The 25,308-nt window shown below is 40.4% G+C and overlaps 1 long non-coding RNA gene across 1 annotated transcript in view; it reads left to right on the forward strand.

Moving 5' to 3' along the window:
* The window catches only part of LOC109266773 (uncharacterized), a 67,711-nt gene extending 43,932 nt beyond the window's left edge, over window positions 1–23,779 (forward strand). Inside the window, exon 2 of the long non-coding RNA XR_002079853.2 lies at window positions 23,643–23,779. This is a non-coding gene — a long non-coding RNA (uncharacterized LOC109266773). The remainder of the gene's footprint in view (window positions 1–23,642) is intronic.
* The last annotated feature ends 1,529 nt before the right edge of the window (window positions 23,780–25,308 follow it).

Consider the following 25,308-nt stretch of genomic DNA (forward strand, 5'->3'; position numbering starts at 1 on the left):
TTTAGAGCTTAAGTGTCATGTAAGAATATGGCTCCATTTTCTATGGTGGTATTCCTTGTTAAATCTCTAATAAAAGACACTGGACCACAGAAAGAACATCCATGGGAACTAAGCCTGGCATCTGAGGGTCACATGTTCTCTTCTCTTCTAAGTAACTATCTGAAGTCAATATTTAAATGTTTTTAAAAAAGAATTCTTAAGAAAGAATTCTATTTTCTTCATTTGTGCAAGCAGTCTGAGACAGAAGTCCAGTGTACTGAAGATGTATTGGCATTATTTATTTACTTATATAATTTAGAATGCTCCCAGTCACCTGCCCTCGAAATAGGGCCATATATATTAACACCAACAGAATCTCAAGAGACTTATTCAGCAAAACTAGAAAAATAAAAAATGGTCTCACATTTGCTATGGCTATTTGCCTTCTACATTCCCGGATAAATTATGTCTAACCTCTGGGACCCTCTGTATACCAGTAAAGGTTAAGGGCTTTTTTTTTTTTTTTCCTAGATGCCTGTTCTATTTATAATGCAGCTGCCTCATTCTGGAACTAAATCCTGTGGGAAACATTAGCAGTGGCATCCAGGCAGCCAAGAGATTTCTTGTGGCTCTTTAAGTCACCCATACATGTGCCCACACTGTTCTCTCAGGCCAGCGGGTGACTGAAGCCATGACAGGGTTGCATGTCCTTCAATGTGACTAAACTTTTCTAAATCATTTTCTCTGGCTCCAACTCATGTTGCATCAGAATGAGTTCTGTGGCCCCTCTAGACTTAGCACTCATACCACAGGTGTTCTTAAGGTCCTTGGTTTGACTTTCTCTTTTATTTCCTTGTATCCAATACCTTAGCAGTGGCCCACAGGATGCTGTCCATGGCCAGCATTCAGCACTCAACACTTAGGTGGTGACTGGCTTTGTTAGCACCCCCAACTCTCCCCGGCTCCCTGATGACTGCAAGATAAGGTGAACAAGGGCTTTAATGAAGACTGGGGTGACAACACACTGGTTTGCCAGTAAACATCCTTGTTTACTTCCTTATCCCAGTATAATTATTAGTAATTTTCCCTTTTGCTTATAAAATGGCCTGGGTTTGAAAGATTAAATTATATCGTCACTGTATGTATAATGTTCTCTATCCCATGGAAATGGTCCTGTAGTGTGACACCCAAAAGAAACAGAATTACATGCCAAATGAAAAGCTGCCTCTGATGAATTTTCGTGTATCATGGAGCTTTTCAAAACAGAGTCACTCCTAGCACAGTCCCTGGTGCACCATAGGCATAAATAAATGGAAGTTTCATATCATCAATTCTGGTCACTTGTCACACTACCTGGGTTAGTGTGGATGGTAAACCCACAGTGAATCAGCCCAGCAAAGCATCTGTACTCCCCATAGGACATGCCAACCTCTATGTTAAAGGGGGTCTCAGGACATACTTTCCATTTTGAATCAAAGTTCTAAACTTCTCTGACCAGCTCATCCTTTCCATTTTCTATTGTCTGATTGCCTTACTTACCAATTCTGTAACTCATTTTTAGATAAAGAGAAGTATTAAAATGATAGAAGATGCTGTTGCAGAAAAGAAAGAACTGAGGGGTCTGGATGTAATGTGTTTGTAGCTGAAGCAATCTGAGATAAAGGAGGAAAGATAGCACATGAGAAACGTCTACATGGGTTTTATAAGTGATGATAATTTTATTCAAAAAGAAGGGGGACTTGGGGTGCCGAGGATAGGAAAGATTGGGGGGGATCTCTAAAAGTCCTTTTTTTTGGTTATTATTTGTTTTATGATGTCTGGCTTCAGTGAAGGCCCCTGTGTTTCAGAAGATGTAGGAAAAGTGCTCTCCCCTTCTGGGCCCAAAGGAAGCATGTACTCTCTGAGGCAGCCAGATTCCAGGTCTTGGAATGAATGGTAAGCCTTGCAGCAATCACATGTCCTCTGCTAGGAATGCATTCCTGGGGATTTGTGGTCTCCCCATCTGGGCTGCAGGTGATGGAGTGGTATTAGATCAGGGAGGAGAAAAAGGCCCAAGAGGGGATTTGAGACCCTGGGCTCTGCAGGAGCTTTAGCTGGATTAACACAAAGGCCACGGTCATGGCCAGGCAGAGGGATTTTCAACTCCCATTGGCAGCACCCTTGTGTACGGTGTTGGGGGTAGGTGGTGGGGTTTAAACTGTCATAGAGGAGCACCTGAGTTTGGAAATGAAGGAGAGCAGAAAACTTAAGCAGCAAAGGTCAGAGGAGCCAAACACATAGATAAGAGCAAGGATGAAGGACAAGGGGTTAGTCATAAATCAAGAGGTCTCTTTTGGCATGAAACTAGCTGCTGAGTACTTAAGGAAAGATCCAAGTCTGGAACCCCTTAAACACGTGAAACAACTTGTAAATGAAGACCCAAGTTTCTCAATAGAAGTGCTATGTTCTATATCCTGATTCAGAGTGGTTGACTGAGAGAAAGCTGTATTTAAAAAGACAGAGTTCAAGTCCTGAGTCTACCCTTAACTTTTCATATGTGCTTGGACATATTCCATTTTGTCTCTCTCTCTCTTTTTTAAGTTTATTAATTTGTTTTGGGTGGGGGAGAGGCAGCAAGAGGGAGGGAGAGAGAGAATCCCAAGCAGGCTCCATGCTATCAGTGTGGAGCCTAACATGGGGCTGTGTCTCATGAACTGAGATCATGACCTGAGTCAAAACCAAGAGTTGGATGCTTAACTGACTGAGCCACCCAGGCATCCACCTCTATTTCTTCACTTAAAAAAATTGGACTCTATATCTGTGCCACATATGATGACTTAAATTTAAATTTAAACTAATTAAATGAAAAAAAAAAAGCTAGTTCTTCAGTTACACTAGTCACATTTCAAGTGGTCAACAGCTACATATGGTTAGTAGCTAACATATTGTACAGGGCAAATACAGAAGATTCTCATCTCTGCAAAAAGTTCTTTTGAAAAAATGTTGCAAAGATGATCTCTGAGGGACCTTCCAGCCTGGATTTTGCTTGAGTCTTTCTGAGAGCTGTAAAGAAAGTGACTGTGTGTCAGGGTGAACCTAGATGCCATTTGTGCTCATCCCAGGAATCTCTGTGAACAATCTTTGCAATGAGGCTGCTGCGGGGCTGGTGGAGACTTTCTCAGAGTTGAACCACAGCCTGAGGCTCTTTCTCCCAAACTCCCTGTCTCCCCCTTTCCTTCCACAGGAGAAAGATCCAAGTCTGTAAAGTCTGCATTGCAGCTTACCCACTGCTTCTCCTTCCCCTTTTGTCTTTTGGAGGCACTGTCCTCAATAAATCACTTGCATTTCTATTTCCATCTTGGCATCTGCATTATGGAGGGCTGGAACTGACATGTGATGGAAGGTTCTTCATGATGGACAATTAAGATCACCAAAGAATATGAGTGCAAGTCATGGTCTGAGCAGGCAGCCAGGCCTGATTTGTCTCAGAGTCCTTTCTAGTTCTCTTCTCAGCATTAAGCTTCCTAGAGACAACCTATAAAAGATTTCTTGCCCTTCACCTCTCTAGTCTTTGTCTTCTGGGTTCTCTGTGTTCTGCATATTTTATTTGAACAGACTTTGTCATTCAGAGCTCATACAGGCCAGATCTTGGACCACTGTCTTGAGCTTGATATGTTTGACTATACTTTTATTTAAGGCCCACACTTATTCAGGATAGAGATCTTGATTCTCCTTTCCTCTGTACTCCATGGTTTTAGCCACCTAACTTATTCCCAGCCTTGGATTTTTGAATTCCAGCCGAGGGAAATCAGTAGGCCCCTTCTTGCCTGGAAAGCAAGGTGGATAAGACTACAAATAAAACAACGAAAACAATTGGGATTTTCCTATAGGTAGAAGTCAGATGTACCATGCCTGGGAATCTAGTGGTATTACAAAAGGAATCCAGAAGGGTACCAGTCAGTCAATAGGATTCCTTGACAGTCTTTTGGTCTTTGGAGTAGAGGATTGGAAATAAGGAAAGGCTCCTAAGAGGACAATGGTAGAATATATTATGTCATTCATTCACTTTTTTCCCCTTAATATTCAACAAGTGTTTGTGTTGTGCCAGGTCCAGAACTAGCTGGGAATGAAAATCTGAATTAACAAAGTCCCTGCCCCTGAGTGGTTGTGGTCTAGACTGTAGACTTGAAGTAGGGATTCAGGAACTCTATCTGTGGCAGAAAACCAGCCATATACCTGGAAGCAACATTCTAGTCAAAGTATGGGCAAGAGAGTATTGAAGCTGAGACCTTGGAGGTGGCTCTAGGGCTACTCAAACTCTCCTACCTCAGACAGGCCTGGGATTTGGACTTGAAACTCAAACGGCTCATTCTGGGAGAAGAAGAAAAGAACAGTAGAGGGTGGGATCCAGAAAGACTCTAACACTGGCTTCCCTAGATAGATACTTTGTAGATTTCAGGCTTCTATGCCCTCCGAGTGACATGCAAACCATTGGAGGACTCACAGAAGCACTCCTTATTATAATTCTGATTATAGTTCATCATTTCATGACATGTTGTGTTTGTACATCTCTTATTCTTGACATATTTGTCCATTGAAATATACAGAATTCATCAAGACAAATGACTTGCCCTATAGGTAGGTGTAAAAGGATATAGATATGGCTATATAACGGAGACCTAAGTCAATAGAGGCATATCTAGACAGATGTTCAATTCTGTCATATAAATGTGCTGCTGCTAGGGTGGCTCTGATTTATGCATTCATGAAGGAAGGACCCAGGTCTCTTCTCTCTGGTTGCTGCGACATTCTTAGATGATGCTGTCAACCACATGGTCCAAGAATGCTCACTACCATTCCTGGGTTCTATCCAAAAAGAAGGGGATTGGGGAAAGGGATGAACATATATTTTCCTTAAAAGCAGAGCCTGGACATTACACCTACACTCATATCCCACTGGCTAAAATTTACTCCTAGGCTTTGTGGAAGAGGCCATGTGCCAAGGGGAAGACAATGGCTACTAGGTGATAATTTCCATCAATCCCACTTAATTTACAGTGTGGACCATTTCTATCACTGCCCAGGTGTGGTTTCTAAACTTTTTTTTTTTTTTTTTTTTTTGCTATTACCATCACTCAGAATTACCTCTATTAATACTTTTTTTTCACTGTGGATTCTAACTCAGTGTTTATTTGTATCTGTGAGCTTCTTGCCAAGTAAAAACTATTCATAACTGTTATGTGCCAAGCCTGGCACAAAGTAGATGCTCAAAACACTGGATATCTGGCTCAATAAATGCTTGGTGAATGGATGAGATCCTTTAGAAATGAAATGTTACAAAATCCCTGCATGAAAAGAGATGTTCAACTATAGGCACTTTTTTTTCCTGCTGTGAGGACAAGCCAGGCTTGTACATATTTTTTGTGTTTTTTTGGAAATTTTTTGAGATGATTAAAAAAAATCTATTCACATCAGTTATGATTTACTGAAGAAATGACTAAACAGGTGCGGAAGTTACAGGTTTAGCATTCCCAGATGCAAAAGTCACTGTGAATTTCAGCCTCTGGCCTCTCTAAGCTAGTAGCTCTCTCCACTCCTCTGTGGATAGGAACTGGACAACCTTTTCTGGCTTGGTTATACCAAGTGGAAGTAACATCCTTTCCCACCCCCTGCCACATCAAAGGGGCCCTGGGAGCAGGGAGGAGTGTTATTGTGGCTTTTCACTTCAGGAAGCAAGCATAATGATGCTATTCATTGCATTAACTGCAAAAATCTATCATTAAGTCTTTGAATGTCTTATAATCATGGGGAAGGGAACTAATACTTTGGAGCTTCAAATATGCCAGGCGCTTAGCGACCACCATCTCTTTTAATCTTCTCAATATTTTATGAGAAAGGTAATTTGAATCCCCATTTTACAGATGGGAATCATCCCAGAGAGATAAAATAATGTGCACAATGTGATGCTGGGGTTGAAACTAGGATTTGTCTGTCTGAAAACTTCTGCTCTTCCTGTGATGCCAAGTGGCTGTCCCTTATGTTCCTAGACTACTCTGTAATACATAAAGTGCCTTCATAACACCAACTTACTTCACCCTGACGATTACCCTGTGAGGTGTGGAAGGCAGTGGTTTTGGTCCCCATTTTGCAGATGATGAAATGACTTGGACATGTCACATTGCTATTAAATGCAGCCAGAACCAGGTCTTCAAGTCTAGGGCTCTTTTGCCCTGTCCACACTCATCCTATGCAGAAGTTGTGTAGCTGGTAGAAGAGAAAAAGAGTTGATTTCTTCAAGATATCAAACATTATCATAATGGAGTTATGAAAATTAATGAAGGGAAAATGTACTAGAACGGAGTCAGGAGGTTTGGCAGGGGCGGCTCTTCTGTCCTACCACTTATAGGCAATTGCATACACATGATAAGAAAGGAACTTTGCACCTGGATACTATTTTACTACCCCAGCAGGAGGAAGAAAGGCTTTCCTCATATTCTGGGAATAGCCTAGCCAATGAGAGACAGTCACAACTCAGCCAATGAAAAACCACTATACTTCCAGTTTCCAGTTTAATCCAATGGACTTTTTGTTTATTTAACCTCCCCTCCCAATTTCCTGCTTTCCTCTATAAAAGAGGATTCCCCTCTGGTGTTTAGAAGACTTGCCTATGGTTTTGCCAAATCTTGCTTCTCTCCAATTGCAATTCTCTGTTATTCCCAAATAAACCCATCTTTTGCCGGTAAAATAACTGGCAGTTTTATTTTTAAGATTAACGGGAATGGTAATTGACTTGTCTTGATTTTCCCAGGGTTTTCTTGGTTTAAGTACAGAGAGTCCTATATCCTGGGAATACCCTTGGCCTTGGGCAAACTGAGACTGTTGTTTCCCTGACCAGGTAGGATTTTTTGCATTTCATAGAAATCTATAATTTTCTTTGACAACACTATGCCAAGGAAAGAGTATCATAATAACAGTAGATTTGTGAATGAAAATACGATCATCATTGGCTCAAAACTGTTTATTAAAAAAGTTGGTTGGGGGTGGGGAGCGGGGGATGAATTCCGGCTTCTTGAAGTTTAAGAACTTGCTCCAGCTGAGATGTATCTTGTGATTGCACTTCTGATCTGTCCTCATGTTAGAGCTAAAACCCCTTGGCCCCATCTGTGTATTTAGCTAACAGTGGTTCTTGAAGTTTATTATCCACAGAATCACTAGGGAGCTTGTTGAAACACTGATAGCCTCAGTCCCAGCGATTCTGATTCAGGAAGTCTGGGCTGGCACTGTGAGCTTGTCCCGGCAGTAGGATCTCAGCAGATGCTGATGCCACCAGTTTGTGGAACACCCTTTGAGCAGCACTTGGTGAGTTCAATGCTCCCTAAAGTGAGGGTGCAAAGCAGTCATTGGGGTGTGGGAAAATTGAACATTTGCATATATAATTATGAAATTTAAAAAATTTTGATTTTTAAGGAATACATAAAATAAAGTGTTAGTACAGTAGTAAAAGTAAATAATATGTAAACAAATATGCATAATTAAAGGTGTCTGTCAAGAAAATCTTGATAGAGTCAACCAATCAGCTTTTCTCCAGGAAAGCAGGGTGTACCTCCTACACCAGTCACCTCTGTGCCTCTGAACCTGCATTTTGGGAGGAAGCAGGAACTGCATTTTCAGCAGCCTACCTAGGTAATTCTTATGCACACTTAAATTTGGAAGCCCTGACGGAAGTTCTGGGGCTCATTCTCTGAGCCAGTGGTTCTCAAGGTGCGGTTCTGAATCATCAGCATCATCTGGAAACTTGTTAGGAATGCGGATTACTAGGCCCCACCCCAGACCAACTGAATTGAATTCTCTATGGGCCCCACCTACAATCTGTGGTTGAACAAGCCCTCTAGGAGATTCGAATGCATAACAAAGCTTCAGAAACACTGTTCTCCACAGGAGACCCTCAAGGAGAAGGAGCTGGTGACTCAGTAATGGGTTACTCTCAGAGTCCTACTGTTTCTGACTTTTTAACGCAGACAAATCTCTCTTGAAGACTACCTTTCCTGAGAAAATGAATGCCTACTGACTTTCTTCTGTCATGGAATCAGAGAAAAACAAACTAGGTCAGAGCCTAAGCCTCACTGAATCTCAGTTTTTTTGATCTGTAAAATGGGTGAATCCTAATGATGTCTTGATTATAGAGATCCAATGGGATGACGGGTGAAAAAGGGGTTTTGCTGATTATAAAGAACTATGAAAATAGTATTTAACTTTAAATTTTGAGCTCTGTTTAAATTCGTTTCACAGGGTTTGTTCATCCTCTTGTCTTGTGTATATTGGATCAATTTCCACTTGCATTTTCTTCTAGCTACCCACTTACTACCATTTGCTGAGTGGCTGCTGTGTGCCAGGCACTTTGTTACTGCTTTACACACCTTATTTCTAATCCTTATAGGCCAACTAGTTATTTCCATTTTACAGATAAGGAAACTGAGATCCAAAGAGTTTAAATAATTCTCCTAATAAGTAGCAGAGCTTGGATTTAACTCAAGGCTGTAGGACTACAAAACCCACACTTCTTGAATTAAAGCGTGTTAAATCCTCATTCTGGTCTCATCATTAGAATTGACCTTTGTTTGTTCCTTTTGGGCCCCAACCTCCCATGGCGTGGGGTAGCTTGTCTCCTTGGGCCCTGAGCCCTGATTCAGACACCGCTGCAAAGGGCTAGCAATATCCTGCTGGAGTCATCTGATACCAGAGGCACAGAAGAGTCTGTAAATATCAGGGCTTCACCTGAAAGCAGTTGCATTTCTGGTTCTTCCTCAAACATCTTAAAAGTCTAACTTAAATACCATGGCTTTTTATTTTCAACACACTCTCATGTGGGCTGCCTTAAGACCCTGTCCTATTTGCTCCCTTAGTATCTCAGGCTTCCTTCTCTTCTATTCCTTAAAGTGGTGACCTGTGTGTTGTAGGTGCTGGTAGTTGTCCAGCCAACAGCCACTCTCCTCCTTGTTGCAAGACTGATTTATTCAGCTGCCTGCTTACTCTAGGAGTAAGTCCTCATTGTCTATTCATGGCAGCTTGATTCACGTTTTGAGGCACTGGTTTAGGGATGGGCATATTACACAGTAATGGCCAGTGTCTGAGAGAAGAAGTCTCCTAAGGGCTCTGGGAAAAAGTTCTTTACTGACAAAAAGATATATAAGAAGCCACACCCCTGCTTCCTGGGCTGCAAGATTGCTTTACATGTGGGTCCTTAAAACTATGGCAGCCATGTTGTCTCTATAAAAATAGCTAGCTTGTGGCAATGCCAATGTGCTGTAATGAAGGAGCTGAATTTTTTACACCAGTATTGAGACAGTGCATAAAACATTATCAAAGGAATTCTGTCTCTTTGGGCTGCTATAACAAAATACCACAGGCTGGGTAAGCTTATACACAACAGAAATTTATTGCTCACAGTTCAGGAGGCTAGGAAGTCCAAGTATGGTTGTGTTTGGTGAAGGCTTCTTTTCTGGTTCATAGCTGTGCCTTCTTGCTCTGTCCTCTGTGGAGCCTTTTTCATAAGGCACTAATTCCACTTATGAGGGCTCCACCTTCGTGATTTAAGAAATTTCCAAAAGCAACTGCCACCCCCCCCCCCCCACGTTATTAATACCATCACTTATGGGGTTAGGATTTCAACATATGAATTTGGGGGGGGGTATAAACTTTCAGAACATAGCACCTACCTTGAACTTGTGTGAGATAATAAAACCTCCATAGATATTAAATCATGTTTTCAATTGGGGTTTGAATGTCTATTATTTGCATCTGACAGCATTATGACTGACACTTGAAACTATTTCCTTCAGTCTCTACACTGGAAGGTGGAGATTTTATTTTTCTTGTTTGAAGTTATATCCTTAGCATCTAGCCTATAACTGACACACAGCAGGTGCTCATCAGATGCTTATTGACTAAATGAATAAGAGCTCTGTCGGGGGAAACTCACTAAAAGTAGAAATGTGATATCCTTGCCTGGGAGGCAGATTGAAATAAAAACTTGAGATGACATTGTGTATGGACCAGGAAAAATTTCTGCTGGATAATACCCACTAGGAGTTAGTAGAATCCTTGGATATCAGAACAGAAAGGGGTGTTGGACACAGTTATCTCAAACTGCCTTGGTTTCTTTTTAAAATGAAGAAAAGAGGCCCCAAGAAGGTAAGCAACTTATCCAAGGCTCTTGTTGTGGACCAAATGTTTGTGGTCCTACAAAATTCAGAAGTTGAAGCCCTAGACCCCGGTGTGACTATATTTGGAGATAGGGTAAGGTTAAATGAGGTCATAAGGGGGTGGGCAGTCCAGTAGGATTAGTGTCAAGAAGAGCGATCAGAGACAACACACACCCCCCATAATGTGAAGGCGCAGTGGGCTATCTACAAGCCAGGAAAAGAGCCCTCACTAGAAATCTAATTGGCCAGCACTGTGATCTTGGATTTCCCAATCTCCAGCTCTGTGCACAATAAGTTCCTGTTGTTGAAATCAGACAATCTGTGTTATTTCGTTATAGTAGCACCTGTATATTTCTTGGCTCTCTTCCTTTATGCCAGCCAGACCCTTACTTGCTATGCTACTTGCTATGTGCCTGGGGCACATAATACCTACTCTCTGAGCCCCTTTCTTTCTTCCTTTCTTTCTATTCAATTTATTTTTTTAAATTTTCATCTGAGTTAGCATATAGTGCAACAATGATTTCACGAGTAGATTCCTTAATGTCCCTTACCCATTTGGCCCATCTCCCCTCCCACAAACATATTTGTTTGTTCTCCATATTTAAGAGTCTCTTATGTTTTGTCCCCTTCCCTGTTTTTATATTATTTTTGCTTCCCTTCCCTTATGTTCATCTGTTTTGTATTTTAAAGTCCTCATATGAGTGAAGTCATATGATACTTGTCTTTCTCTGACTAATTTTGCTTAGCATAATACCCTCCAGTTCCATCCACATAGTTGCAAATGACAAGATTTCACTCTTTTTGATTGCTGAGTAATACTCCATTGTATGACAGCAAAGGGGTAATGATTCCTGTTGGCTCACTTCCTAGGTTTATGGAAACAATAAATGCTATGATGGAACTGGACAAGTTTTACAAATTACACAATTCAAATAAAATTTAGTTTGCTCTTATACTAGATGTCAAATATAGGGGTGTTGAGGTAAAATGAGGAAAAGAGCTATAACCAGGGTGCCAGCAGGCCTTGGTTATGGATTCATAGGGAACACATACACAAAAGTATTCAAATAGAAAAGGAGGGGAATGAAGAGACGTTGGAATGTAAAATTGCTAGTTTTCAAGATTTGGTTTGTGCCAGGCACTGCAATAGACCCATGCATCCATTATTTTGTATAATTATCACATTAGCCATGAAAAGGTGTTTTGGTTTTTACCAATGAAGAAACTGAGGCTGTGAGAGTTTCAGAGAACTGTTGAGGTAATGGGTGGTCAAGCAAAGTTTGTACCTATATCACCTGGCTCCAAATGTCCATGGATAAAGAAGATGTGTATATATATATACATATATATGTATACATATACATATACATACACACACACATACACATAACTATAATGGAATATTACTCAGTGATCAAAAAAGAATGAAATCTTACTATTTACAACAACATGGGTGGAACTAGAATGGATTATGTATGTGAAATATGTCAATCAGAGAAAGACAAATAGTATATGACTTCACTCATGTGGAATTTAAGAAACAAAATAGATGAACATAGGAGAAGGGAGGGAAAAATAAGATAAAAAACAGGGGGGAGGCAAACCATAAGACAGTCTTAGAGAACAAACTGAGGGTTGCTGGAGGGGTGTTGGATGGGGGATGGGCTAAATGTGCGATGAGCATTAAGGAAGGCACTCGTTGGGATGAGTATTGGGTATTATAGGTAAGTGATGAATCACTAAATTCTACTCCTGAAACCAATACTATACTATATGTTAACTAACGGGAATTTAAATAAAAAAATAAAAAGTAGAAAAGAAAGGTATGAAAAAAAAAATCATCTGGCTCAGCATCCATGCTTTCTGCCATACTATGGGCTACTCCAGAAACTTGAAGGTGTCTGTCTGGATGACCCACTTTGAGGTCCTTCTGCCTCTAGCATGCCAAGTCTCCCATTTTCCCACAGGTCCTTCCCTGACTGAGCAGTGGGACTGTACCAGGAATGTGGCTTGGATAGCGAAGGTTCAGATGTTATTGTGTATACAACTCTTTCGGCTCCACCAGCTTAGCCCCCAAAAAACGAGGCATGGGCAATTCTTCATTTTTGTTTTGGTGTATAGTCCATGTAATTTTTCTTTGCTTTGGTTGTGTTTGGTCTACAAACCAGAGCTCTGGGATGAGGGCAACAAGAACTAGCAATTTGTCTGACTTCAAGTCAGGCGTAAGTTCAAAGTCCAGTTACACCACCACTCACCTGTTGTCTTTGTGCAAGTTTCTTCTAGGTCTCCATTTATTTACTTGGGATGTGGGGATGAAACCTTACTTGGAGGTTTATTGTATATAGTGATGTTGAATATAGTTTTTCCATGCAAGAGATACTCAAAATGTGATAGCCATTCCTTAAATCGTTATAGAGGAGAGAGAAAAAATTAATTCCAGATCCTTACAGTCCAATTACTACCTTTCCCCCCACCTCTCTATACCTTTCTAATTTGTTCTCAAATTAGCTTCTATTTCCTGCAAATATATTTCTGATAGGTCTTACTTTACATTTTTTCTGGTTTGCTTTCCCAGCTCTGTTTATCCCTCTTAAATGGATTGTTTTGTTCTCCACCTCTCTCTTCCACTCTCCCCGTCCCTTTCCCCCTGTCCACTTTGCACCCCACACTTGTTATACATAGTCATATAGAAGGCTGTGTTTGCCCTGAGTTTGTTTCCAGCCCCATTCAGTGTCTGTCTTGCTCCAGGAATTTTTGAGGCCAAAACATTTGGCTGCAGAAGTGACTCCCTATGGCATCCATTGAGGTGCATCTGGATTCTGCAGCCAGCAGCCTTTGAAGCCCTACAGTGCATCTGGTAGAAAATGTTTTTGGCCAACAAGGAGCTCAATTATCTATGCACTTTTCCCCCAATCTCTTCTTCAATCTGTTAAAAACATCCAGATTTCTTGGGTTCCATTTAGAATGGAAAACTATAACCACTTGGGAACTCTGATAGTAAAAACCTTTGCTGGCTCCCCATTGCCTATGGAATGAATGCTAAAGCACTCTGCAGGCAATCAAGGTCTTCAGAGTCCAGCCTCACTTACAGCCTTTAATCAGAGGTTCTTAATCTGGGGTTTGGGAATCCCTTGAAGTTCCAAGCAGAATTGTTTGTATGTAATTTTTTTTTTTTTTTTTGTCTTCTGGATAGAAAGTTCAAAGCTTTCATCAGTTTCTCAAAGAGTTCCCCAAATCAAAATGATTAAGTACCCATCAATCCATTAGGCTTGCCCTTGAGTCAAGTAACTGGCACATCAAACTATCATTTTCGTAGACTTAGTTCTGAACTTCTTGCTCTTCTGTGCCCCTACCTACTGCCTTCCTAGCCTATATATTGCATCTTCTCTCACTTTCCTGCTTGCTGGCTTATGGTTCTATTTCCCCAGTTTTATTTCTCTTTTTTATTAAATTAAGAAAAAACTGTTCATTTATTTATTTTGAGAGATGGAGAGAGAGAATCCCAAGCAGACTCCGTGCTGTTAGCACAGAGCCCAATGTGGGGCTCGATCTTATGAACTTGAGATCATGACCTGAGCCGAAATCAAGAGCCTGACACTTAATTGACTGAGTCACCTAAGCGCTCTATGTTTTCTCTTTGTAGCATTGTCCTGATCTTCAAAGCTGACCGTTGGTTCTGTTTTTCCTGATAATGACTTTGTCTTTTGTAATAGTTTTCTGATAATGTCTTAGTTTGGCTTCCCCTCAAAGCAGACCTTGACACTAAGTCAGATGTGTATGGTATATTTTGAGGGTTATCCTAGGAAACCTTAGTAAGTGAGTGAAGAAGGAAGCTGGCAGAGAATTATTACCAAAGAAGTTAAAAACATGGGCAGCTGGAGCCTAATTCTACAGGGCAGCACACATGGCTGCCTCAGGCTTTCCCTACCTGAGGTAAGTGAAGAGAGGTATTTATCCACCATCAGTCCTTGCTTGGACAGGGAAGAGAGCAGACATCAATTCTCTAGCACTCTGGCCTGCCTTGCCTATAGTAAAAGTGGAGTATAGCAGCTAGAGAGTCATAGGTGATAGCAGTGGAAACTGGGGTGGCTTGTACAGAAATAGTATATGATGAAGAGATACAGGTGGGGCCCCAATAGCATCGGCTACATGATCTAAGCTGTACTTAATTTTACCTTCTTCTTCTGACTACCTAGGCTTTGTACCTCCCAGTCTAGCCAGTCCTTGAGTTACTTCTTAGGGAGGCACTTCTTTCGCGTTTGCTGCACAAGACCTCTTACCAATTCCCAGGTGTAAATACTATTGTCTAGCTTCTGTCTGATTTCTCATTTTGTTTCGTTTTGCCTATGATGTCCCTGTCTTCTGCTGAAAACTTAATCATAATTCAAGCTAAGATAAAATGTTCTCATTTTTATAGATTCATCTAAGTAAGAATCAAACACCCTCTCTCATTTGGTCCCTTAATGTTTCATGTTTGCTTCTATGAAATTGGTGAACCATTCTGGGTGGATGTACTGTCTCTTTTCCTAGGAAATGGAGTCAGAGGTCATGTACTGATTTATTAATCTTTGAATCTCAGAGATGAATCAAATGCTTGGTACACAGTAGGTATTTGAAAAAGGTTTGCTGAGATGAAATTCATAGTATCTAAGGATACATTTCATGACTACATCATGCCATTGGACATGGAGTGTTTTGTTTGGTCTCTGAAATCTAACTCCATATGTGGTTTACTTGAGGGATAGTCTTTTTTTTCTTGCATTGATCTATTGTGATATCCTTATCTCAGTGCCTTTCTGGAAATCAGTGCTTTAGGATTGCCTAAAAATCATCCTATAAAGAAGGTTGTTAATTGATGCAGCAAATACTTACTGAGCATTAGCTATATTCTAAGTACCAGAAATATTCACCTAAATATACTTTCAAGGAACTCTCAGTCCTGCTTCACCACTTTCTGGTCATGTGTGTTTAGCCAAGGAAATTTGTCAAGCTGCCTCAGTTTTCTCTGAGAGGATTAGATTCATTATCTTTATAGGAGCCTGTTTCAAACTCTGTGATGCTCAGAGAAATTTTTGATACTAACGATAAAGATAATTTTCTTTGACCCTTTCAGATTCTGCTTTTTCTCCCTTACCAACACTAAATTAGAACTAATACAGTTGGAACCACAATGGCTAGGCTGTATTTACAACCTTGGAGCAGTGCCTGTATCTGTTTTGTATGTATGCAAAACTCTTCTCTTTGTGACCAGATTGTAAAGCCAATGAGAAAGTGTTCAAGTATCCCTGCCCCAGAATGTGTATGGGTTATTATGACAGACTAGCAAAAATCTTATGGGTAATTTCAGGCCCATCTCAATAATTCTTACTCAGCCTTCAAGGCTCAGTTCAGATGTGCCCTTCAGGAAATGTTTGGTCATTCCGGTTCAGCCCATGTAGTGGTCCTCTAGCATCTGGGGCTTGTCATATTAATATTATTAGCTGTGTTTCTACCTAATTGATTGTCAGCTTATTGAGGTCAGGGGCTGTGCTTTGTTTGGCTTCTTCTTGAATGGAGTATCTGGTGTAAAGAAGGTCTCAATCACTATTTGTAAATGGAATATAATTCACATGCACACTTTTTTTTTGTTTTGGAAGGAGAATCCATGGTAATTCCAGAGGTGGGTGATTTTCCCAGCAGACTTTCCTTTAACATCCTCTTTTCCCCCTCATCTATTCAGTCTTTCATTACCTTCCTTGATTGATTTATAGACTAGGTTAGATACAACTCTAATGAAGCCAAAAAATTGTCACAGTACTTTTGGGGATTGCTGTACTTAACTTCTGGAGATAATTGTTCATTCAGGCTCTTACTTCACCTTTTATTCCTTTGTTCAGAGAAGGAGATGTTTTATGCTTTCTGGAGGGTGAGAGAGGCTCCAAGTTATTTAGGTTAGTCAACAAAAATTTGCTGACTATAGTGGGCAGGAATATGCCATGTCTGTTTTCTGGGAAGTAGTAATTTTAGAAAACCATTGGATAGATTTTAAACTCTTGATGTGTCCAATCATTTTTATGGCCTTTTTCAGATATTTCCTTTGATTTTAATTTACTTTCCATGGATTTTTCCTGCCCCCAAACGGTTTAGTGCTGTATTATCAAAATGTAGCTTTAAGAGTTCAAGGATATGTCCAGGCCTTGCCTGTACCAAAGGATGAGACTGTTAGGGGTCCTTTTCACAGGGAGGCAAAGAGGCCTAGAACTGGGAAGCAGGGATCAGTTATCCAGAACAGCTAGAAGCAAGGTAGCCAGTGTGGAGAGCCAGAGCAATCCGGGTTCCAAACTACAAAAACAGTGGAAGTGGGATTGGGAAGGGAGATAGGATGCAAATATGAACAGTTAAGTCATTGAGTAGAATACTCTAGACCAGAACAGTATGAGATATGAGGTACAGAAAATAGAAAATGGTTAAGGAATGAACTTGTCAGTAGAAGAAGCCACCAACACCAGCTGTTTAACTGATGCCTCATATAGAGGCAGGTGCTGCACCTTAAAGAGATCCCAGTTGTCTGGACAGAAGATATAGACAAAAGGTCCCTGTTAATAGGGTTTTTCCTTCACTCTATAACACTTTCCAGTCCCTGGAAACATTTCTGGAGTAGAATTATACTATCCATGGAGAGAATAAATACCTTAGGCAGTCATGCCTTTTATGATTTTCTTCCTACATCTATTTCCCATCCATTTGTACTTTACTTAAAAAACAAGGCAATCATAGACCTACCATGCCTGTATTTCTGCTGTGTGGTATGTGAGCTAGTGAGGTAGCTATGAAAAGTCAAATATAAAACAGGTGTTCAAGCACTGGAAACAAGAGAGAGCAAGACCAGATTGATTCCAATACCATGCAAGAGACACCCCCTATCTCAATTCAACCCTAAATGCTGCCTATGCAGCCATCATCCCTCTTGTTGTGGCTTTGACTCTCCTACACATATGCCACATATTATGGAATTGCAGCACCAACAGGAAAGGAGTGGTTTCCATGCAGTTCAGCTCACAGCCCCCTTTCTCTTTACACTAATGCTGACATATGCACCCAAAGAATAAGTGCACTCTCTCAACCCAGATGGACCACAATGCTGTATTATTTTCAAGATTTAAATTCCTTACTCACAAAATGGTTGCCAAAAAGTGAGCAACCCTTACACTCATTCACTCCAACCTTGGTGGACTATCCACTGAAATCAACTCCAATTAGCTATATAATTAAAAGTACAAATTGAAGTCTAATTACTAAAAACCATGGACTAAAACTCAAGACCCTAAATTCAATAAGTGTCTCTTGGTTTTATAATGGAATTGAAAGAAATGGAAAATCCATGTCTGTCCACAGGAAGTTTAGTGTTTAAAGTGATTCAATCCACATCTTCTGAGACTGACAGTGTTAGGCTCCATGAGAACAAGAGACATGGTTTAGACATTATTCCTGTCTTAAGGAGCTCATGGCCCAGTGGGAGAGATATTCAAGGGTACAATCTGTTGATATAATATGATTAATTCTATCCCTTTTGAAGGTACAAATTAAATATTTCCAAATCTCAATCCCATTGACTGCAATGAAGTCTTTCTTCTCAATGCATAATCACTACAGTGATTGAGCCAAGGGTTCTAAAGAACTTGAAATAAATTCAAGGGGTAAGTCTTGCTAATTATTGTCGTACAGAGAAAAAATAAATTCTGAGCTGTGGCCTGCATGGTCCTGTTCTCATGGAGTGTTACCACTCAAAACAATTGGTGAATGGCCTGACCATCTCAGTAAATGCTGCAGGGTCCCAGACACTGTCACAGAGACTAGGTGTACCTGTTTGCTGGAAGGTCAGGCAGTCAAGTGCAAGGAACAACTAAAAATACAGACTTGTCCCCAGCCCCCTTGCCACTGGTGGCTAAAAGGGCATAAGCCTGTCTTTGGTTTGGAGTTCAGACATGAGAAGGTGATGCATTTGACACATTTTCCAAATTAATGCTTGAGGTTTTCAATTTGATAGGAATGTTGGGATGGAATTGCTGGGAAGTTTGTTAGTTTGTTTTAACAAAGCTAGAAACACTGAAGAAGGTGCAGAACTGAAGGAGACAGTCATTATTTCCGCTTTGGTCATGTAGATTCGGGGGCTGCTGTGAAGCATCTGACAGCAAATTTCAAATAGGCGTTTGGATATAAAGGGCTGGAACTACAAGAGTGGCTAGAGATATAAATTTGTGTATCATCATCTTATTATTAGTCCCACATTGTAAATGAGGTTAAAAACTTGCCAGAGTCTCATCTATATCTTATATGGTCTCTTCCTGTTTCTTTGTCTCTCTCCCACTCCTACATTACTCTGAGCCTAGAGTACAGTCTTGTCCGAAGGAGATACTCAGTAAATATTTTCATATATCCCCCAAACTCCCTAGATAGATATCTCAGATCCACTTTAAATCTGCTGGCGACTCTTGTCACTTGGAAGAGCGTGCTTTGAAACTGTGAGCTCTCTGATGACTGCACTCTGGGAGACAACAGGCGAGGAAACGCGCGGTGAGACTGCTAATTGCATTTACTGGACCACACGCCTTCCCTGGCTCTCAGAGGAATACACGTTTCCAAGAAATATGGGGTTTGTCTGAGGTCCAAGGGCACTTAGACAATGGAGAAAACAAATCCCTCAGGTTGTGGTTAATGTCTCCGCCTGTCTCAAGACCTGACTCCCTGTTGCCTTATTTATATCCGAACAACCAGGACTTTGGGATATTTGTGTTTAGATTTCGTGTACACAAATTTAAAGTTTTTTTCTTGACCTAGGTGAATAACACCCTGTCCAGGGGTTTCAGTGCTCTTAATATGAATTGTATGTGGCGTTCTGGATTTGGAGACTGAAGCCTGGGCTGTGTATGTATTGTAACCCCTAGAAGTATATGACCTTGGGCAAGTAATTCTAATTATCTGAGTTATGTTTTCTTTACTCGTAACAGGGGATTAACATTACCTGCCTCCTAGGGTGGTTGTAAGGGTTCAGTGAAGTGGCCAGTGTGAAAGTATGTACCACATGTTTTTAAAAAAATATCTAGTGGGTATTGGCAAAGCATACTCTTCCAAGTCTTTTGGGGGCTTAATATTTTTTTTGCCCATCTTCAGCTGGGGTGAATTTCTCATCTCACACCTCATTCTTTCTGTGGATAAATGGAGCTACTCTGCCTCAGAAAGTGCCCCTGAAATAATATTTTAAGCCACTCTAATACATACAGATTGCTTTGTCTCTTGAGAATAGCCATGTCTTTTGGGGTAAATTTTCTTGCTCTAATAATGTTCTGGTTGAGGTTGCTTATCATAGATCCTGCCCTTGGCCAGAGAAACTAGCTCCTGAATTAGGTCATTCCTAGACCTCCAATCCTTTAGCTGTAGTTATTAACCTAGCAAAGTGCACAGTGTCCAACTGGGCCAATGTCTTTCTCTTGAAGTTTAAATGAAAACCGACCCTGGGAGGGAACAGTTTTCTTTCCTGCTAATATGGAGAGAGAATTAGAGGCAACAAGTGGGGAGAGTTCTGGTAACATCAGTTCCTGGACCATTGTCCTTGAGGCCAACTTCAGCCCTTGATTTTTCCAGATTCATTGGCTCAATAGATTCTCCTTTTTTGCTTACACTAATTTGGTTGGAGTTTTGCACTTGTAGCCATCATGATTTTTCCAGTTATCTATTATGGCATAAAAAAACAACCTCCAAATTTAGTGATCTAAACTGTGGACTGCGTCCTGGATTATGTGGGTTGGGAATTCAGACAAGGTACCAGGGGAACAGTGTCTCTCTGCTCCATAATGTTTGAAGCCTCAGCTGATAAGACTTGAATAGATGGGGTGATTCAAATAGCTCAAAAGCTGGGACTACCAAGGGGGCTGAAGATCCCAACACTGAGATGGCTCCTTCATGCACATCACTGGCACCTGGGCTGGGATGACCCCAAGGCTGGGCTCACCTGAAACTGTTGCTTGGCGTAGCAGTGTGTGGCCTCTTCAGGTAGCTGAATCTCTTCACAGAATTGTGGCTGGGTTTTAAGAAAGAGTGGCCCAGGGAGAAGCATTGGGAGAATAAGTATTCAAAGACAACAGGTGAAGCTGCATGACCATTTATGATCTAGACTCTGAGGTCACATAATATCATTTCTGACATACCCTGTTGGTAGAAGCAATCAAGTAAAGGGGACACAGACCCAACTACTTGATAGAAGGAATCTCAAAGACTTTAAAGCCATTTAAAAAATAAAAACAATCAGAACAATCTTAATACACCTGTCTTTCCTTTTTTTTTTTTTTGTTTTGTTTTGTTTATAGCCTTATCATTCTAGGCCCTCATCATCTCTGTCAACGCTTACACTGGTGTCTTCAAAGCTTACCTTCTCCGGGAAGCTCTCCTTGACCTTCTTTATTTTACTCAGAACTCCCTTTGATTCTTTGGTCAAAGGCAAAACATTTATTTGAACTAAAGAAAAAACCAGAGTGTCCTTATTAATCACTGTCTCCTTGGTACTGGTGATGGTCATTTCTTATATATTCTTAGGTACCTCTATGAATCACAGAACCATAGATGTTGAAAGGCATGTGAGAAATAATTTGGTTGATACTTTTAGTTATGCATATTAAATTCAAAAAACCTTTATTAAATTCAACTCTATTCCAGCTAGTACAGAAGTTAAGAAGTTGAGCTAAGTGCACAGAATATCCATTCAGGAAATTTATCATCCAGGGAAACATTTCCTAAAGCATCTTTTGAAAAGTTAGGTTCCACTGAACGTTAAGCATTTTATGAAGAATAAAAGTTATGTTGTTAAATATTTGAGAAATACAGATTTAACAAAATTAAACATCTTTATGAGAAGATTCTTTAGGCCTCTAATGTACATCTATTAGCCTTGAACAAATGTTTGTCCAATAAAGATCATTGGATGAAAGTGCATTGTACATCTTCAATGTAGGGGTGAAGTTCTCTGATCTCATAACTTCTTTCCTTGAAATTTACACCCAAACTGTTTTACCATGGAAAATATTTTGGGATTGACAACAGAAGAAGAAATCAAACAATTACTCTTCGATTCCTCCCTTTCCCCTTTAGACTGGCTTTGTGCAAGGCCTGGGCTTTTGCTTCACTCTCCTTGTGTGCATTACTATATCCTGATGAAATGTAGACTCAGCCCTCACAGTCTGCTGGTTAGGAAACTCCAACAATATAGCCTCACTCTTGCTAGGACTCCCTTCTGGGAGCTGTGTCTTGTGCCAGACACCTGATGGGCAGACATTCTGCTACAAACACACTAATGTTCCAAACCATGATGCCAGGATTCACCATAATTTGAGAATTCCCCATCCCTTAGATTGGACCTAAAATTCTGCCTGACAGAAACAGGTCTAAGTAAGCTGGCCTCTTCTTAACAAGTGATAATAAGACTAGTTACTATTCATCAAGGATTTACTTCAGACAAAGTCCTGGGTGAAAGTATTCACAATACTTTGTATGGGTTGAACCATACCATATTACCGTTTTTGTAGGTCAAACCAGTTAAATATTGGCAAGCATGTGGTTGTGCCTAATATCACTTAATCTTCATAAAATTTCTACAAGTTAAGGCTTAGCTGGTCTAGGTCAAGGCACATGGGCATCATGGCAGCTGAATAATTTGTGCTCTTTCACATTGATCATCTTTAAATTTCTAGCTCTTACAGAGAGGCTGAGGGTAGTGTAGGGGAAGTAGAAAAAGAGGATTCCTGTTGGCCAGCCAGCCATTCTTCTCTTTTGCAGAACAGTTGCACTCTGGCCCAAGATTTCATAAAGCCCAACTGTTAATCAGACATACCACTCCTTAGTAGGTGGTTTAGCAACTATTTTTTTAATATTGCTCCCATATCACCAGCAATTGATTAAAATATTCCCCCCATATGTTTTCACTCTTATGTGGATCCTGAGAAACTTAACAGAAGACCATGGGGGAGGGAGAGGGGAAAAACAAAGTTAGGGAGGGAGCCAAACCGTAAGAGACTCTTAAAGACTGAGAATAAACTGAGGGTTGATGGGGGGTGGGAGAGACAGGAAAGTGGGTGATGGGCATGAGGAGGGCACCTGTTGGGATGAGCACTGGGTGTTGTATCAAAACCAATTTGACAATAAATTTCATATTAGAAAGAAAGAATAAAAAAAAAATATTCCCCTAGCTACATATTCTATTTTTGTGAAAGAAGTTCTGGAAAATACTTTTCCCTACTTCATTTCATCTTCAATAATGTTTTGATGCATTACATACAGCTGCTTGGAAGGCTTGGTAGATTTCATCTGGCTCTGGCTATATTCTCTCCATTTTTCAGATGAGAAACTCAAAGCTCAGATAAGTTAATAAATGTGCTAAAGGTCCCAGTGCCAGTATGTGCTAGAGCTGGGATTTTACTCAGATCTGGATGACTCCACATCCAGTTGTCTTAACCATTACAGAGTCCAGCTCTGGTTGCTCACAGGCATAGTTTCCCTCATTAAGTCAGCTAAAACCATAGTCCTTAAGAGTGTGTCCAGCCCGGGCTTGAATACTGCTTTGCTGCTTACTAGTTGCCCCTGTAGGGTAAATTACTTAGCCTCTCTGTTTCAATTTCCTCATCTGTAAAATGGAGATTAAAAATGCATTTTTGAGGGGATTTTGTGAGGATTCAATGACTTAAAAATAGTAGTGACTGCTGTCATTTATTATACCCTATCCCCATACAGTTAATTTCTATCTACCTTGCTTTTCCATTGGCCTGTGTTGCTGAAGACCCAGTCAGTCCTGGACTAGAACTGACTTAAGCTGGAGTGGCCTATTTAAAAGCCTAAAGAATCTGCATCCTCATCTCTCTTTCCACTTGGAACTGGTGCCCAGGAATTCTAAATGGCCAACATTAGGGGATTAAATGGTACAAATTTAATAGCCACCAATAATCACCTAGTGTTAGATATTTAGATTGTGCCAAACTTTTGCAATTATAAATACAAAGAGCAAGGACAATTAAAGGAAAATGAAACAGAAAATTTTAAAGGTCAAGAGACGGATTATGTGAATAGACAATGGTCAGACCGTATATGACAATAGAACGCTGACCTACAGCCTCTGCAACAAGCAACTGGATTTGGTCAGTGACTGCCAACTTCCCTATTCTGTGCTCTTACTTCAACTCAGAACCAAGCAGAGAAAATCAAATGCTCCTCAAACTGATCACATAAGGTACCTTTCTTCTATTAGCCTGACTCCAGCTTCCCCACATCAACAACCTCCAATTAAAGCATGCCCAAAACCTTCCCATTTTTCCTTCTGAAAAGATTTCCCACTACTCTGCCTGCCTGCCTTTGAATCTCTACCAAACGTTAGTGACAGCAACTAATTCCTTGCTACAGCAGCAAACTCTTAATAAATAGACTCTGTTTGTTCTCATTTTGGTGGTTTTTGTTTATTTCCAGTTTTTCTGGAGGTACCACTGAGCTATAGTCTGCACTGCTCATCACATGGACCCCAGGCTTCAAGCAGGTACAGCATCCAGAGAGGCCCCTTGTGCCTTGCTGCTCACAGCTTACAGATTCAGTGTCTTATGTGGTAAGTGAACACTGGGTCTGAACTCCATACTCTTGGGTTGAGGTTCTTGGATATCTATTCTCAGTTTAGTAATTGGGTTTTGTTATTAGTTCTCATTTGGTTAGCATTCTTGGTGGAATCAGGCCATTCCTTTTTACCCCTTTGCTCTGGTTTGTGCTTTTGCATAGGCCTTGTAAGCCTCTTGTCTGAGCCACCCTGGTGAGTTTGTGGTTCTTACCAGACCAGCATCCATACAAACTTTGCTGTGGGTCACCCATGAGTAAGGTTCTCCTTCCATCTAAATATTTTGTCCTAAGAACTTAGCTTTGATCCAGAGACTGTTTTCTCTTTTTCTACCTTCTGGGGTGTGCTGTCTGTATTTGGAGGCTACCAACTGTCAGATTGGGGCACTGAGACACAAAGTGCACAAGCACCAATTTCAACTGACTATTGCCAGCTCTCATGGGGTTGTTTAAATATAAATCCTCTCCAAGTCTTGGGAAAAACTGTCTTATAGGTACTCTCATTAGAATCCTAATTTTTTCAATTATCTCTCTACATGATGTAACTTCACCAAAGATGATTTAGGCTTTCAGTGGCCACTCTGGGGAATGTTTGAACTTGAACAAAATTATTCATTTGAGAGATGCTTTGGAAGGTAAAAGGAATTAATATTTCTCAGGCCCAATGAGTAACATTTTTTGTTTGATTGGTACACAGAAGCCTTCAAACAAAATTCTGATTAAAATAATTGCTTTATTAAAGGATGTTTTGGCCAAGGCTAGTGAGTAATTTAACAAACTTAAGTAATTGTATGCTACACTCGTTTTTTCTAAAAAATCGTTTTCTTCCTTGTCCTCTGGTTGCTTCCCTATAACCAGTTCTCCTGTATGTTATTCAGATCTCTCTGCTTCTTTATCTCTATTGACTCTTCTTACCTCTACACCTTGACAAGATGTTCTACCTTTTCCAAAAGACCCTCTTGAAGACCTCAAAGTGTCAGTTGCCTCTAAACATTCATCTTGCCTATGAGCCAGATATGCTGGCTACGGTAGAATTAAAACCATGAACCCAAGCTGAATTAAGAACTATAAGGATTTTCCTAAACCAAGACATGACCAGCAACTATTCTTAAAAGCCATGAACCCAAGCTAAATTGAGAACAACAAGGATTTCCCTAAACCCAGACATGACCAGCAACTATTCTTAGAAGAATTCAGAATTGTTTTGAATGCATACAACCAAGGTTGCCTGACCTATATCAAGTTTTACACAGGTTGGTTGGAATCTTAGATGGTAGATCCTTGATGGCAACAAGAATTGAACTGACCCAGAAAGGGACCTACAGGAGTTTTCTTTTCATAGTAAACCTGATGGTCAAAGAAAGCCCTGGAAATTAGGGTAAAGTCTCCTGAAAGATGTTTCTTAAACATTTCCATTAAAATTAATTGGATCATATTTAATCATAAAAATAGAGAAAAGAGAAAAATATAGCAGATTTTGGGATAGACCAAAAAATAATTGCTGACAACATCTGTGAGTTAGAGAAAGCAC

Source organism: Panthera pardus, unplaced genomic scaffold (genome assembly GCF_024362965.1).
Source record: "Panthera pardus isolate Hobbes unplaced genomic scaffold, ASM2436296v1 HiC_scaffold_11, whole genome shotgun sequence".
Lineage (NCBI taxonomy): Eukaryota > Metazoa > Chordata > Mammalia > Carnivora > Felidae > Panthera > Panthera pardus.